The sequence below is a fragment of the Podarcis cretensis genome, assembly GCF_951804945.1.
Source record: "Podarcis cretensis genome assembly, chromosome: 2".
NCBI classification, from domain to species: domain Eukaryota; kingdom Metazoa; phylum Chordata; class Lepidosauria; order Squamata; family Lacertidae; genus Podarcis; species Podarcis cretensis.
Window position 1 is genome coordinate 58639317 of NC_137171.1, and position 13114 is coordinate 58652430.

The window sequence follows — 13114 nt, forward strand, 5'->3', positions numbered from 1 at the left end:
CATTAGTCTGAAGATGGGCAGGTGTCCCCACATTGCAACCTGCCACATAAAAGCATAGATGAACGAAAAGCCTAACAACTAGCACTTGTAATGACAGCATATAGTTGATAATCCTTACCATTCTACATTGCTATCTTCCACCACTACCATGATTCCTGAGGAAATTCCTCAAGCCCTTGGGCCACTGTACACTTTCCGAGCAGCAAGAAAATCTAGCAAATTGCATCCTTTGGCACCAGGGAAAAAACATTTCCCTTTAACCTTCTATATCCTTTTAAATCTGTTTGTGGGAGAGGGGTGTTACTGGTTTTATTTTTGTTTTTATTATGTATTTTGTATTCTCATTTTGTATTTTTATATTGTGAACTGCCCTGTGATCTTAATCAATAAAATCCTTCTATTTCCTCCCAGCAGTGCTGTGCCCATTTTGGGTCTGGGGAGTCACTTTCTTGCCTCCTGCTACAAAAGCAAGCAAGCAGAGGCTCTTACCAGAAAGAAAGAAAGAAAGAAAGAAAGAAAGAAAGAAAGAGACCTTTATTCATGGAATGAGCTGTACAGGCTCAGCAGCAGACAGAGTGCTGAGGGGTCACGATTCAGGACTTCAGGAGCAGGGCAAGAAGTTTAGAACTGGACGGAATCAATGAAGATGTCCCAACAAGTTTCCATGCCACGTCTGCCAAGCTTTTAAAGATGAGGTATGGCATGTTCACTTGTGAGACTTGCTTGCTTTGCAGGAATGTTGGGATGGTATATGCATGCTTCATCAGGGTTGGTGATTGATCAGTGGGATCAAGTTAGGCATTACTAACACAATGAATGAGTATTTGGTGACCTAAAGTTATAATGACTGGGAGCCACTGATAGCTTTATCCTCTGTGAATTTGTTCAATGTTAAGTATGTTTTGTGTGACTAAGTCCTTCCCTTTGTCTGTCTTGAACCTTCTGCTAATGAATTTCATTGGACAATTCAAAGTTTTGGTATTATGAGAAAGGAAGTAAGAAAGGCTCTCCATCTAGTTTCTCTACATTATACATCATTTAACTTCTGTCATATCCCACTTACTCACTTTTTTCTAAGCTAAAAAGCCCTAATAGTTGTAGTTTATTCTCATGGGCAAAGGGTACAGCTCCCTAATCATTTTCCAACTCTAAATATTCTTTTTGAGGTGAATTAACCAGAGCTGTACATGGTACTCCAAGCATGCCCATACCATAGATTTGTGCTGAGAGTGTTATGATTCTGGCAATTTATTTTCAGTTCTTCTCCAAGTAATCTCAGGCATAGAATTGGTCTTTATATAACTGCTGCACAATGAGTTGACATTTTTCATTCAGATGTCCACTATGACACAAATATATCTCTTCTAGTTTGTAAACACCAGTTCAGCTCCCTGGTATGCAGACTGTTTGTAGCTTCTTCTTATTATTATTTTAAAGAAGATTGACCATTTCCTGTGTCTTTAAGAAATTTTGGCTTGATGTCATCAGGAGCTGGTAATTTGTTAATGTCCTAGGATTTAATATTTTGTTCTGTCTATTTGCTTCAGTTCTTCAGACTTCCTTCCTGAGAAAGTCTGTTCAGGCACAGGTATCTGACCTACTTCTTCCACAGTGAAGGCAGACGCAAATAATTAATTCAGCTTCTCTGCAATCTTCCTATTGTCCTTCAGCATACATTTCTCTCCCTCCCTTGTCCGTTAGTAATCCTGGTTCCTGTTCCTCCTGCCTCTGCAGTATGGAGACAGAGACTGCAGGGTGCCTGAGTCTGCATGTCCTTTTCCAGACAAGTGCTCAATCAGGGACTGTGGGCCTTGGAAAGGAACTGGGCCTAGTGGATTGGCTTACCACCTGTTCCTTATTTAAAGGACTGGTTCCTTATTCAATAATACTAAAAATTTAAAATTGGATAAGGAACCCTTCCCTGAAATGAGCAACAAGGCCTGGCCCAGCCTACTGAGTTACCATGTGCATGTTTTTGAGATTAATTTTTTGTATCTTTGTTTTATATCTTATTATGATTTATGTGGAAATCGTTTAATTTGGTTGTGTACTTTTTGATGTTTTATTTGTTGTTTATGACTACTTTTGCTATAGAAAGGTGGCACACAAATAAAATTATGTAAGTATGAAAGACATCAGAGTTACCATTCCAAGTTGACTGTGTTACCCAGGCCTCAAAGCCCTCTTCAAGAGGCAAACAGAGATGTTTAGTGCAGCATAGGCTCCTGGGATTGGCAGGCTGCATGCAACTATTCGAATGGTCAGGTCTGGTATAAAGACTGGTACCTTGGTCTGCCTTGCCCTGGTCAATAGACCAGGTTCCTGAAATACAGCTTCCAGTTCAAATCATTTAGGGACCCAAAGCACCATCCATGTACAAATTTGGGTACAGTTGCCCTTCGTCCTAAGTCGCCTGCCCTGGCATGCTTGCCTCTTCCTTCTTCCTGAAGATGTTTGCTCTTACATTTTCCCATATTAGGGGAATATGTGTTGACCGCAGACAGAGTCTTGAAAATACCATGAAATTGTTCCCAAATTCACTTGATTTGCAAGACCTCCTCTGTGGCAGAGGCTTCTCACAAACTAATGTCCATGTGGCTTAAGCCAAACCGCACAGAAATTGTTCTGAGGATGCTGAGACTCACTTATTTTCAACCACATGTATATTGTAACATGGAAACATTCTCTATGGCTTTGAAATCTTCCACATCTTGTTAAATTGTCTCTGCAAAAGGTCCTGTGGTTTTGACAAGCTTTTGAATGTGAAAGTGCTGGTGACTGCATCCCAGGCTAGGCAGAACGGAATTCTTGACTGAAGGCTTAGAGATGAGGAGCTTTAATATGTCTGGAGTACCTGCTCAATAGGGGTCAGCACAGACCACTACATGAAAAGCATTTCTGCTTGAGCCATGTGCCCTCCCCAGCAAGGAAGGGCGGCTGGGTTCCTGTGTAGGCACATTACAGGGGTTCCACTCTCCCAACCCCCCATGTAATGTGGGGATGGCCAATCAGACACATAAAACAGTTTGACACTGGGAGAGATGAAATGTACAATGGCGACTGATGCCAAACCAGATTATAAACTATTGAGTGAAAAAGAAAAAGGAAAAAGAGCATTTGAATGATACTCTGTCATCTTAAAAATACACACATAAAACTGCATTTTCCTTTTGAGAACTATAATTTTATGAATGAAGAAGCAGAGCAGTCGGATTCCTAGCCAGCTTAAATATACATCTGGAGTACATATTATTGTTTCCAGTAGAAGCAATAGCTCTTGAACACTCGAAGGATGGGCTTGCTAAAGATACCATCATTCTGTATACAGGCAGATGAAATCAATGCCAGAATGTGATCCTTCACCCCGTCTAAGAGATGGTTCTTCAGGATCAACAACCCAAGCAGGGGCATCCTTGGCCCAGTCTGCCCCCCCCCATCCCTTGCCCCTTCCTTTTTCCAAATACTTTGTTTACAGAGCAGCTGGGCATGATGCAAAGGAAAGTGAAAGTGAGACTCCAAACCCTGACCATCTTTCTTTGTTCAGAGGACATATAGGTTTTATATTTTATACATACATTATATTTTATACATACATTTACATATTTTATTTATTTCAAATATGCTTAGCCCACACTTCATCAGATGATCTAAGGGCCAGTAACAGCCACAAATACCTAACAGTATTATCAAACTTCTGTTTGTTCTATTTATTACTTCTATGACAGTAATAAAATACTTAAAACCACCAATTTCTACATACCGATAGAATGGGCAAAACAGTGTAAGGCTGATGGAAGCTACCTAAATTCAAGCGGTTCAAGCAAGAGGAAACAAGTGTGGTTTTCAGTTGGTGTCAAAAGATACAGAAGGTTTGTAACAAAGGTTGTTTAAAATAGAAAAACTGCATACACCCAAGAACTACAGATTTTTTAAAAATATCTTCGATAATTCTGTGTCATTATTTATTTTCATGTTCTGTATTTTATTTTATTTTTGCATATAAATAAAAACCCTTCATAAAAAGAGGAAAGGGACGGAGCGTTGGCACCAGCAGCAGCTTCAAAGGGAGGGAGATTCCCACAGAGAAGGGCCTTTTCCATATAGCCACATCATATACTTTACCCAACACCAGCACACTCAAAACAGCTATATAAATCAGCCTTTGCAAATCTATGTCATAACCCTGTGCCCTGGGTCTTTTGAGCTTCTGGCAATGCCCCTGCACCCGAGGGGCAGCCTGTCTCACTCTTAAATGTTTGAAATTATTTCCCTAGACCAGTTGGCCTCACCCTTGGGAGCTCTGGAATAGCGCTAGAGCAGGGGTAGCCAATGTGATGCCCCCCAGATGTATTTGTACATTACAACTCCCATCATCCCTAGCCAGTATTGCCAATTGCCAGGAATTATGTGAACTGTAGTCCAACAACAGCTAGAGGCCACCATTTTGGCCCACCCTGGCTGGGGACCATTCAAATTGATTAATTAATCAATACAATTTTCTTCCATGCTTTACCACAGTCCTGTCTGCACATAACATTTTCAACCCTTCTTCTTCTTAAAGCCTTCCTTCTTTTCAATGTCTGGCAAAAAAAACAAACAAAAAGGTATTTATCTTACATTCTCGATCATCTCTATATTTTAGTAAGTGTGAGGGATTGTATTGAAGCCACAACAATCATATCAGAAGACACAAAAAGCTCAACATCCCCCCAAAAAAAAACCACCACCACCAAATAAATTGGATCAGTGTCATTCTGAAAGTCGGCAGCGTTTAAGGAAATTTCACCTTACTTTGTAGCACATGGAACAATTTTATGAAGCCTCACAAACTCTGAGTGGGCTGTACCATTTCAGAGCACAGTCAGCTGCCTTCTACTGAGTGAGAAGAGGGAGCGGGTGGCACTGTGGTGTAAACCACTGAGCTTGCTGATCGGAAGGTCGGCAGTTCAAATCTGCGCGATGGAGTGAGCTCCCGTTGCTCTGTCCCAGCTCCTGCCAACCTAGCAGTTCGAAAGCACGCCAGTGCAAGTAGATAAATAGGTACCGCCGTGGTGGGAAAGTAAACAGCGTTTCATTGTGCTCTGGCTTCTGTCACAGTGTTCCGTTGTGCCAGAAGCGGTTTAGTCATGCTGGCCACATGACCCGGAAAGCTGTCTGTGGACAAGCGCTGGCTCCCTCAGCCTGAAGCAAGATGAGCGCCGTACCCCAAAGTCGCCTTTGACTGGACTTAACCATCCAGGGGTCCTTTAGCTTTACCTTTACTGAGTGAGACCATTAACATCTATAAGTCTACTTTGAATAGAACTAGTACTGGATACAACCCATAATTTGGGATGAACATTAGAACTATGTTTTAATTGTCATCACTAATTGAAACAAAAACTAATATACAAATCCTTCGGAGCACAGAATTAAGGCTAACTGTTGTAATATCAGCAAGAGACTAAGTGCAATAGCACTTTGAATATGTTCAATATATCAAGCACCATTGTCTCTAGATACTCCCTTGTTGTAACACTGAATAATAATGATTTTTTGGTCATGTAAACTTTTACCTCTTGAGCATAAAGCTGAGTCATCACACAGACCATTAGCTTTATCTGCAGTAAAATGTACAGTCTAGTGGGAGCCCCCAGGCCCATATGGTTTCACATCTGAATTGTTTTAAGCCATTTAAGTAACAACTTGAAACAACCTTCCTTTCCCCATATGTTGAGGAGTGTTCCTATTCCCTTGTACAAAGCAACTCCTGCCAGTCTTTGAAGAGCATGAATCTGTCTTTGATCTGCATGGAAAGAAGTGGCCCAGTCTTATGGTGGCAATACAGCTCTGTTTCTTTCACAAGTACTTCATCCAGAGAACATTATTTATGGTTCCCAAACATTACTGATCTTCATCAGGCCAGATTAACTTGAATTTATGCTATGTATTTCCATTCAGACACTAAAGGAGCTTAAAAGGGCTTATTCTTATCAGGCCTTCTTGCAACAGAGCTAAGAATGTGGGGAAACTTAATATTTGTGATGCAAATTAAAATAGTTGGGCAGGAAGAAGAAGCCATTGTTGCTGATCCCCAGATTTTACCATAGCTATGAAAGTCTCTTCTAGCTATTACTAAGCACATTTAGATGGGCTGTTGCTTTTTATGGATTCACTTGGTAGAACAGAGTACAGGAGAACTCTAGATTTAATTGACCAAATGCTTCTCTTCATAGTTCTATAAATAACCTCAAAGAGACAAACTACATATTATGCAGGAGATTCGTGATTTAGTACTTCTTCACTTGAAGGGCCCAGACATTTTTGCAATTACTGTATGCTACCCACATTTTTCTACAACTTAATATAGCAGAAAACTATAAGCACTGTACATGAAAGCAATAAAAACACATCTACTACATTCAACAAAAGAGTCCTAAGAGCTAGATTAAAACAAAATGCAACTGTCTATCACAAATAAACTCCAGCAGTGTACAAAACAAAACAAAACAAAACAAAACAAAACAAAACAAAACAAAACAAAACAAAACAAAACAAAACAAAACAAAACAGTAGTGTGAGCTTCACCTAACAGTCCTGTCAGCAGAAACACTGTACAAGGACTCCACTTGCACAAAGTGGCTTTCTGCCCCCCTCAACTGCCCCCATTCCCTGAAATTGTCTTGCGGGGTCAGGAGAACCCCCAAAATAGCATGCATTGGGGGGGGGATTGTTCCATTTGGCAAGCTGAAATGTTTGCGCAGATGGAACAACTGGAAGAGTGTGATGTTAAATTACCCCCTAAAAGTCAGAGTGCAGGGAAGCATGTAGAGTCTTAAGAAATATCTAAATGTCATTACTGTCTTACCTCACAAATTACCAAAGGGAAAGGACATCAGAAGGATGGTGCTGTCACTGAGAAGGTCTGCTTCCATGTTGTCACCAAGTGATAATGCACTGATCATGGTATAATCAGCAGAATCTCCTTGGAAGATTTTAAAAATCTGTTCGGTCTGTCTCAGAGGAGGCACAATGCCCTTCAGAATTGTGAGGGGGAAACAATACAACATGTTGTTATTGTTGTTTAGTCGTTTAGTCGTGTCCGACTCTTCGTTTTTTTTTTTTTATAATTTTTTTATTAAGGGTTTTTTCTTTAAAATACAAAAAAAAGAAACAACATATGCAAATAACAAGAACAAACATAATAATTAGCATCATGTAATAACCAACATTTCTTCATCTTTGGACTTCCTCACATCTCCCGCTCCTGCATTCCATATTTGATAAAACTTTAATCAGCAATTTGTCACCTTATTTCCATTCTTATTATACACCTTTTCAATAGTTTGTCCCTAACTTTGAATATAATCTAAGTCTTAAATACCTAATTTTAACATATTATTTGTTCAAAATTTATTATTCTCATAGAATCCACTCATTCTCATACTCTTTTCGACTAACTTTATGGTGCCCTGTTGTTTTCAAATCTCTCATCCTTATTAACATTCATATAGTTTACAGTGTCTTTGTAAATAGTCCTTAAATTTCTTCCAATCCTCCTCCACTGTTTCTTCTCCCAGGTCTCGGATTCTGCCAGTCATTTCTGCCAGCTCCATGTAGTCCATCAGTTGCATCTGCCATTCTTCCAGCGTGGGCAAATCTTGAGTTTTCCAATATTTCGCTACAAGTATCCTTGCTGCTGTTGTTGCATACATAAAAAATGTTCGATCATTCTTTAGCACCCTCTGGCCGACAATGCCCAAAAGGACGGCCTCTGGTTTCTTGGGGAAGGTATACTTAAATACCTTTTTCAGCTCATTATATATCATTTCCCAGAAGGCCTTAACCTTAGGGCAAGTCCACCAGAGGTGAAAGAACGTTCCTTCAGTTTCCTTACATTTCCAACACTTATTATCTGACAGGTGGTATATTTTTGCTAGCTTGACTGGGGTCATGTACCACCTATATATCATTTTCATAATATTTTCTTTCAAGGCATTACATGCCGTAAACTTCATACCGGTGGTCCATAACTTTTCCCAGTTAGCAAACATGATATTATACCCAATGTCCTGTGCCCACTTTATCATAGCTGATTTAACCGTTTCATCCTGTGTATTCCACCTCAGCAGCAAGTTATACATTCTTGAAAGTAATTTAGTCTTAGGTTCTAACAGTTCTGTTTCCAATTTCGATTTTTCCACCTGGAATCCTAACTTTTTATGCAGTTTAAAAGCCTCTTTAATCTGAGCATAATGTAGCCAATCTCGCACTTTATCTTTTAGTTTCTCCATGCTCCGTGTCCGACTCTTCGTGACCCCATGGACCAGAGCACGCCAGGCACTCCTGTCTTCGCTGTCTTTGATATAGAGATATCAAAATGAAAAGATTCAATCACATTTTAGATTACCTGAGATTCCTTTTACCTGAGGCTCCAAGAAATCAACATTCTGATCCACAGAAATGAGAGACAGTAGAGGAAGATCTGAAGTTAATAAAGTATGCCTTAACTGCAGAGCCATGTTAGCTTTATTATTAACCGAGTGACTTTTGCTTTCCATGAAGGAAGTTCCTTCCATGTGAGCTTCTTTGAAGATTCAAAATGTTCTCAGTACTGACCCAGCAACCTATATATGTCTTCTCATATGCCTCCTACTTTTCTTCTGACCTACTGACCTGCATACATTTTTGAATACAACTCCTATCATCTTTTATCATTGGCCATGCTGGCTGGAGCTGATGGGAGTTGTAGTCCAAAAACATCTGGTGGGCAACAGGTTGGGGAAGGAACAATGCTCTAAACTAGGGGTGGAGAGAAGCTGTGGCCTTTCAGCTGTTGTCGGCCCATCAGCCCCACTCTGCATGGCTAACAGTGTGGGACATCTGGAGGTCTTAAAAAACCCATGCCAGCATACATGAGCAGCATAGCATGTGTGAGATCCTCAGCAGACTACAGTAGACTTCATAGCCCACCCACCTGCCACCAGTAAAGGAAAAATCCACTTTAGCTCATTGTCAGGTTCGGGGGAAATATACATAACAAGGAATGTGAACAACTTGTCAGTCAGGGTAGCAAGCATCCAGTTCTGGGGCTGGCACCCAAGTCTAGACATAGCTGGAATTCATTTTAATTCAAGTTTCATAAAGCACCCTTCCATTGAACTTCCAGGGTAATTTACAAAAACATTATATCATATATATTAAATATAACAAACAACATGTTAAAAAGAGCTAATATCTAATAATACATTTTAAAGCCTATGATAATGAAAACATCTTTGCTGGAGAGTCTAAAATAGGCTTCCTCAAACTCGGCCCTCCAGATGTTTTTGACCCACAACTCCCATTATCCCTAGCTAGCAGGACCAGTGGTCAGGGGTGATTGGAATTGTAGTATCAAAACATCTGGAGGGCTGAGTTTGAGGAAGCCTGGTCTAAAAGGAGAGTCTTCTCTAGGGTTCCACCACTGAAAAGACTCTCCATCTCTCTTATTGCCACTTGCCTCATCTTGGATATTCAGGGCACCTGGAAGAATATGATCTCAATGCAAGGGCCATCAAGGATGACCTCACTGCATGGACAGGTTGGTGTGGGAGCTGGTGTCTCTTCTGGTACCTGGTTCACAAACCATGTAAAGGTTTGGAGGCAAGAACCAGCACTTTCCATTGTGACAATTCCAACTTACTTTGTTTTCCGAGTGTATGAAAATAGATACTTTTGCAGCAAGTATTAATTAACATCAGTTGGGAGCTGCATCTATCTATTCCTGGAACTGATACGGAAGGCAGAGAATTTTCAGATGGCCAGGTTTTAATAAAAATCCAAGTGACACGCTTATGGTAAGAATCACAGGTTGTACTTGGTTCTTGTGACTGTTAATTAATGGGATATGTGGTAAGCTACAGTATATGTTTTCAGAGGTCTGCTTCACAACAGGAAGAATTCTTTTATCTCCACACAAGTGGGTGGATTACAACTTGGCAGCATCTCTTATTGGAGTTTAGCATGAAAATATTTCCCAAGAAATTAGGACTTTGTTATACAACTTGATAAAGACTGCATCTAGTCAAAACAGATTTTACCAGTATTCCATATTCATTGTATGGTGCACTGCAACTATAAAAATGTATATTCAGTCCTGTTGTTCATGTTATTGTGTGTGTGGACCCTCATTGTGTATACTTTTGTTCTCTTTCGATACCAGAGGCGTACGTTCCCATACCCCTTAAATTGGGCTTTGTAGAGAAGTGGAAACCAGCAAAGGTCTTTCAGTACTGTCGGAAGAAGAACTGGCTGGAGACACCATCAGTTCTTGTGCTACTAGGAACTTTAATTGAGAAGGGGATGCACCACCGCCTCTTTTAAGGGCCAATCCCTCTGCCCTGCAACACAGCGTTCAGCACTACCTGGACCCTTCTAGCCACACCCTGTTGGCTAGTTTTTATAAATCACGATGGACAAGGGTCAAGAGGACATAATGCATTGCAGCAGTAGTCCCTGGATATCACTACAGCATGGATAAGTGTGGCCATGAGCATAGCCGGGGGGGGGGCTTGTAATATCAGGTGACTGACAAATGGGTGATCCCACCTGCCTGTCAAATTTGACCTTCCAGTGGACCAGATCCAGTTCTCCACCTTTGAGCTTAAGGAGAAGAGGCGTGGTCTTGGAGGACAATGTTTAGCTGTCAGGTCTGGTGTTCGCCACACCTGCTTTAGGGGGAGGTATAACCCCATCTGAAACAGCTTGAATATAATTTCTCTTAACAAATACACTGCCTGTCCACAGAACTGAGTTGTCTTTCCAGCTCATTGCTGATTCCAGGCCCTGGTTCTGCTGTTCCACTTGCTCACCTTAATCCAGTGAGGAAGAGACAGAGCTGGGTATTGTCAGCATGCTAATAGCACCTCACTTCAAATCCCAAAATGACCTCTTCCAGCATTTCCATGTAAATGTTTGAAAGCTGGGGGGACAAGACAGCATCAGTGCAGTGGGGCTGAGCAGCAGCACCTTCTGAAATTGACAGGAGTGGAATTTCCCTATCACCAAGTCTACAACTCTCAATCTAGAGAGCCTATCCAGAAGTGCACCATGGTCAATGTTATTGAGAATTAACAGGAGTGTGTTCTCTGCAAATGTCCTTCTTCTGGCAAAGTTGATTCCATCTGGTGTCAAAGGCAGTCACCAGACCTGAAATCAGATTAAAATTAGTCCAGAAAATCACTCTCATCCAAGAGCACCAAAAAATGGGATATGGTATTAGTGACTGACCAATAATAATTATCCTCAGTGTCCAAGGAGTGTTTTTTTAGGAGCAGCTTCACACCTGGGCTTTGAGACTCCAAAGCCTGCATTGATGAAACCCTCAGACACGCCCTGTCACTTTGTGCTTAGATCTTAGCAGGATCAAAGCTTGTACACTTTTAGGGGTGCTGCAGCCTCCTCTTCCCTCCCCCACCCCATACATAAACTGATTATCTTCATGTTTGTTTGTTTTTTAAATATATTTGCAGACACAATTAGGAGTGAAGATTGCCACATGGATTCAGATTCCTTTCTAACATACATTTTTAAAATGTTAATTCCTTCTTGTTTCCTCTTTATTTCAAAGATCTGTGCTACTTTTAAGAACATAATTTGTCAGCTTAGAATACAAAGTCTTGATCAAAGGACAACTGGCAACTCTTTTATACAGTGAAACAGAAATCCAAGCATCAGAACTCTGCATCAGCAACTGTAAGTTTTTAAAGCTTCCATCAGCAATTCTATTGCACCACATTCCACTTAGCACAGATGGTTTTATGGAGAAAAACAGATTTTCCCAAGCAAACATATTATATTAATTAGGCTTCTCTCCCCATTCAGGTTATGACAGACAGAACCATTGGCTCATAGCTAGAAATCAAGCTTATTTCCTGATCCTTTAATTAAATAACAATAAAAAATAACAATTTTTTGTTTGTTTATCACCCTTTCTAAATATTCATCCCAGGGTGGTTTACAATGAAAATGAAAATTACAAAGCAACGTCAATAAAAATATACAATTAAACAAAACAAATAAAATTATTAAAACTGTAACATAATTAAGCACTGGAGTGAACAACTTAATTCTCAGTGTTTAAAATACAACTTCCTCCCAATATGTATACTCCAAATTTAGCACTTTGTAATGTAAGGGATTCAGATACTGTACACTATTGCACTGATTACATGCCCCCTGTAAGCCTTACAATGTGAACATGCTGCCTTCCAGATGTCATTAAACTCCCACCATCCTTGAACTCTGACATACTAGGCCAGATAATGATGATGATGATAATTTTATTACTTATACCCCACCCATCTGGCTGGGCATTTCTGCACATCAGAAGGGGCACAGATTAGCACCCTTGCTGTAAGGTAAGCCAAATACTGTTATCCCCATATGCTCAAAGATCTGCATTGTTTGCCAGTCTGTTACTGAGCCAGGTTCAAGATGTTGCTATTAGTATATAAAGCCCGTAACAGTTTGGGATCAGTTTCCTTGAGGGATATGCCCACACAACAACTTCAATCTTTGTAACTGTTTTTGTTACATCTGCCACATAGTATTCATTCTGCACTTGTAAGGAATAAGTCTTTTAATGTGACAGACTCATACTTCGGAACTCCCTGCCTATTGATATCAGGCAGACTCTTTGCTGTATCATTTTTCGGGGCTTGTAAGCGGAGGAAAGTATCGTAATTATAAATGTCCTTGTTTCCAGGAAGTATATCCCTGCCCCCTCTCTTATTACTGGCAGGCTTTCCTGAAGGATATTTGCATTTAGACAAAGGTATATTGATTGCAGGGACGCGGGTGGCGCTGTGGGTAAAACCTCAGTGCCTAGGGCTTGCCGATCGCATGGTCGGCGGTTCGAATCCCCGCAGCAGGGTGAGCTCCCATCTTTCGGTCCCAGCGCCTGCCAACCTAGCAGTTCGAAAGCACCCCTAAGTGCAAGTAGATAAATAGGTACCGCTTTATAGTGGGAAGGTAAATGGCGTTTCCGTGTGCTGCGCTGGTGCTGGCTCACCAGAGCAGCTTTGTCACGCTGGCCACGTGACCCGGAAGTGTCTCCAGACAGCGCTGGCCCCCGGCCTCTTAAGTGAGATGA

General features: G+C 40.8%; 1 long non-coding RNA gene across 1 annotated transcript in view; it reads left to right on the forward strand.

Moving 5' to 3' along the window:
• The first annotated feature begins 527 nt into the window (after positions 1-527).
• Positions 528-13114, forward strand: part of LOC307211521 — a 39066-nt gene continuing 26479 nt past the window's right edge. The window contains exons 1-2 of the long non-coding RNA XR_013836501.1: positions 528-695; positions 11591-11715. This is a non-coding gene — a long non-coding RNA (uncharacterized lncRNA). The remainder of the gene's footprint in view (positions 696-11590; positions 11716-13114) is intronic.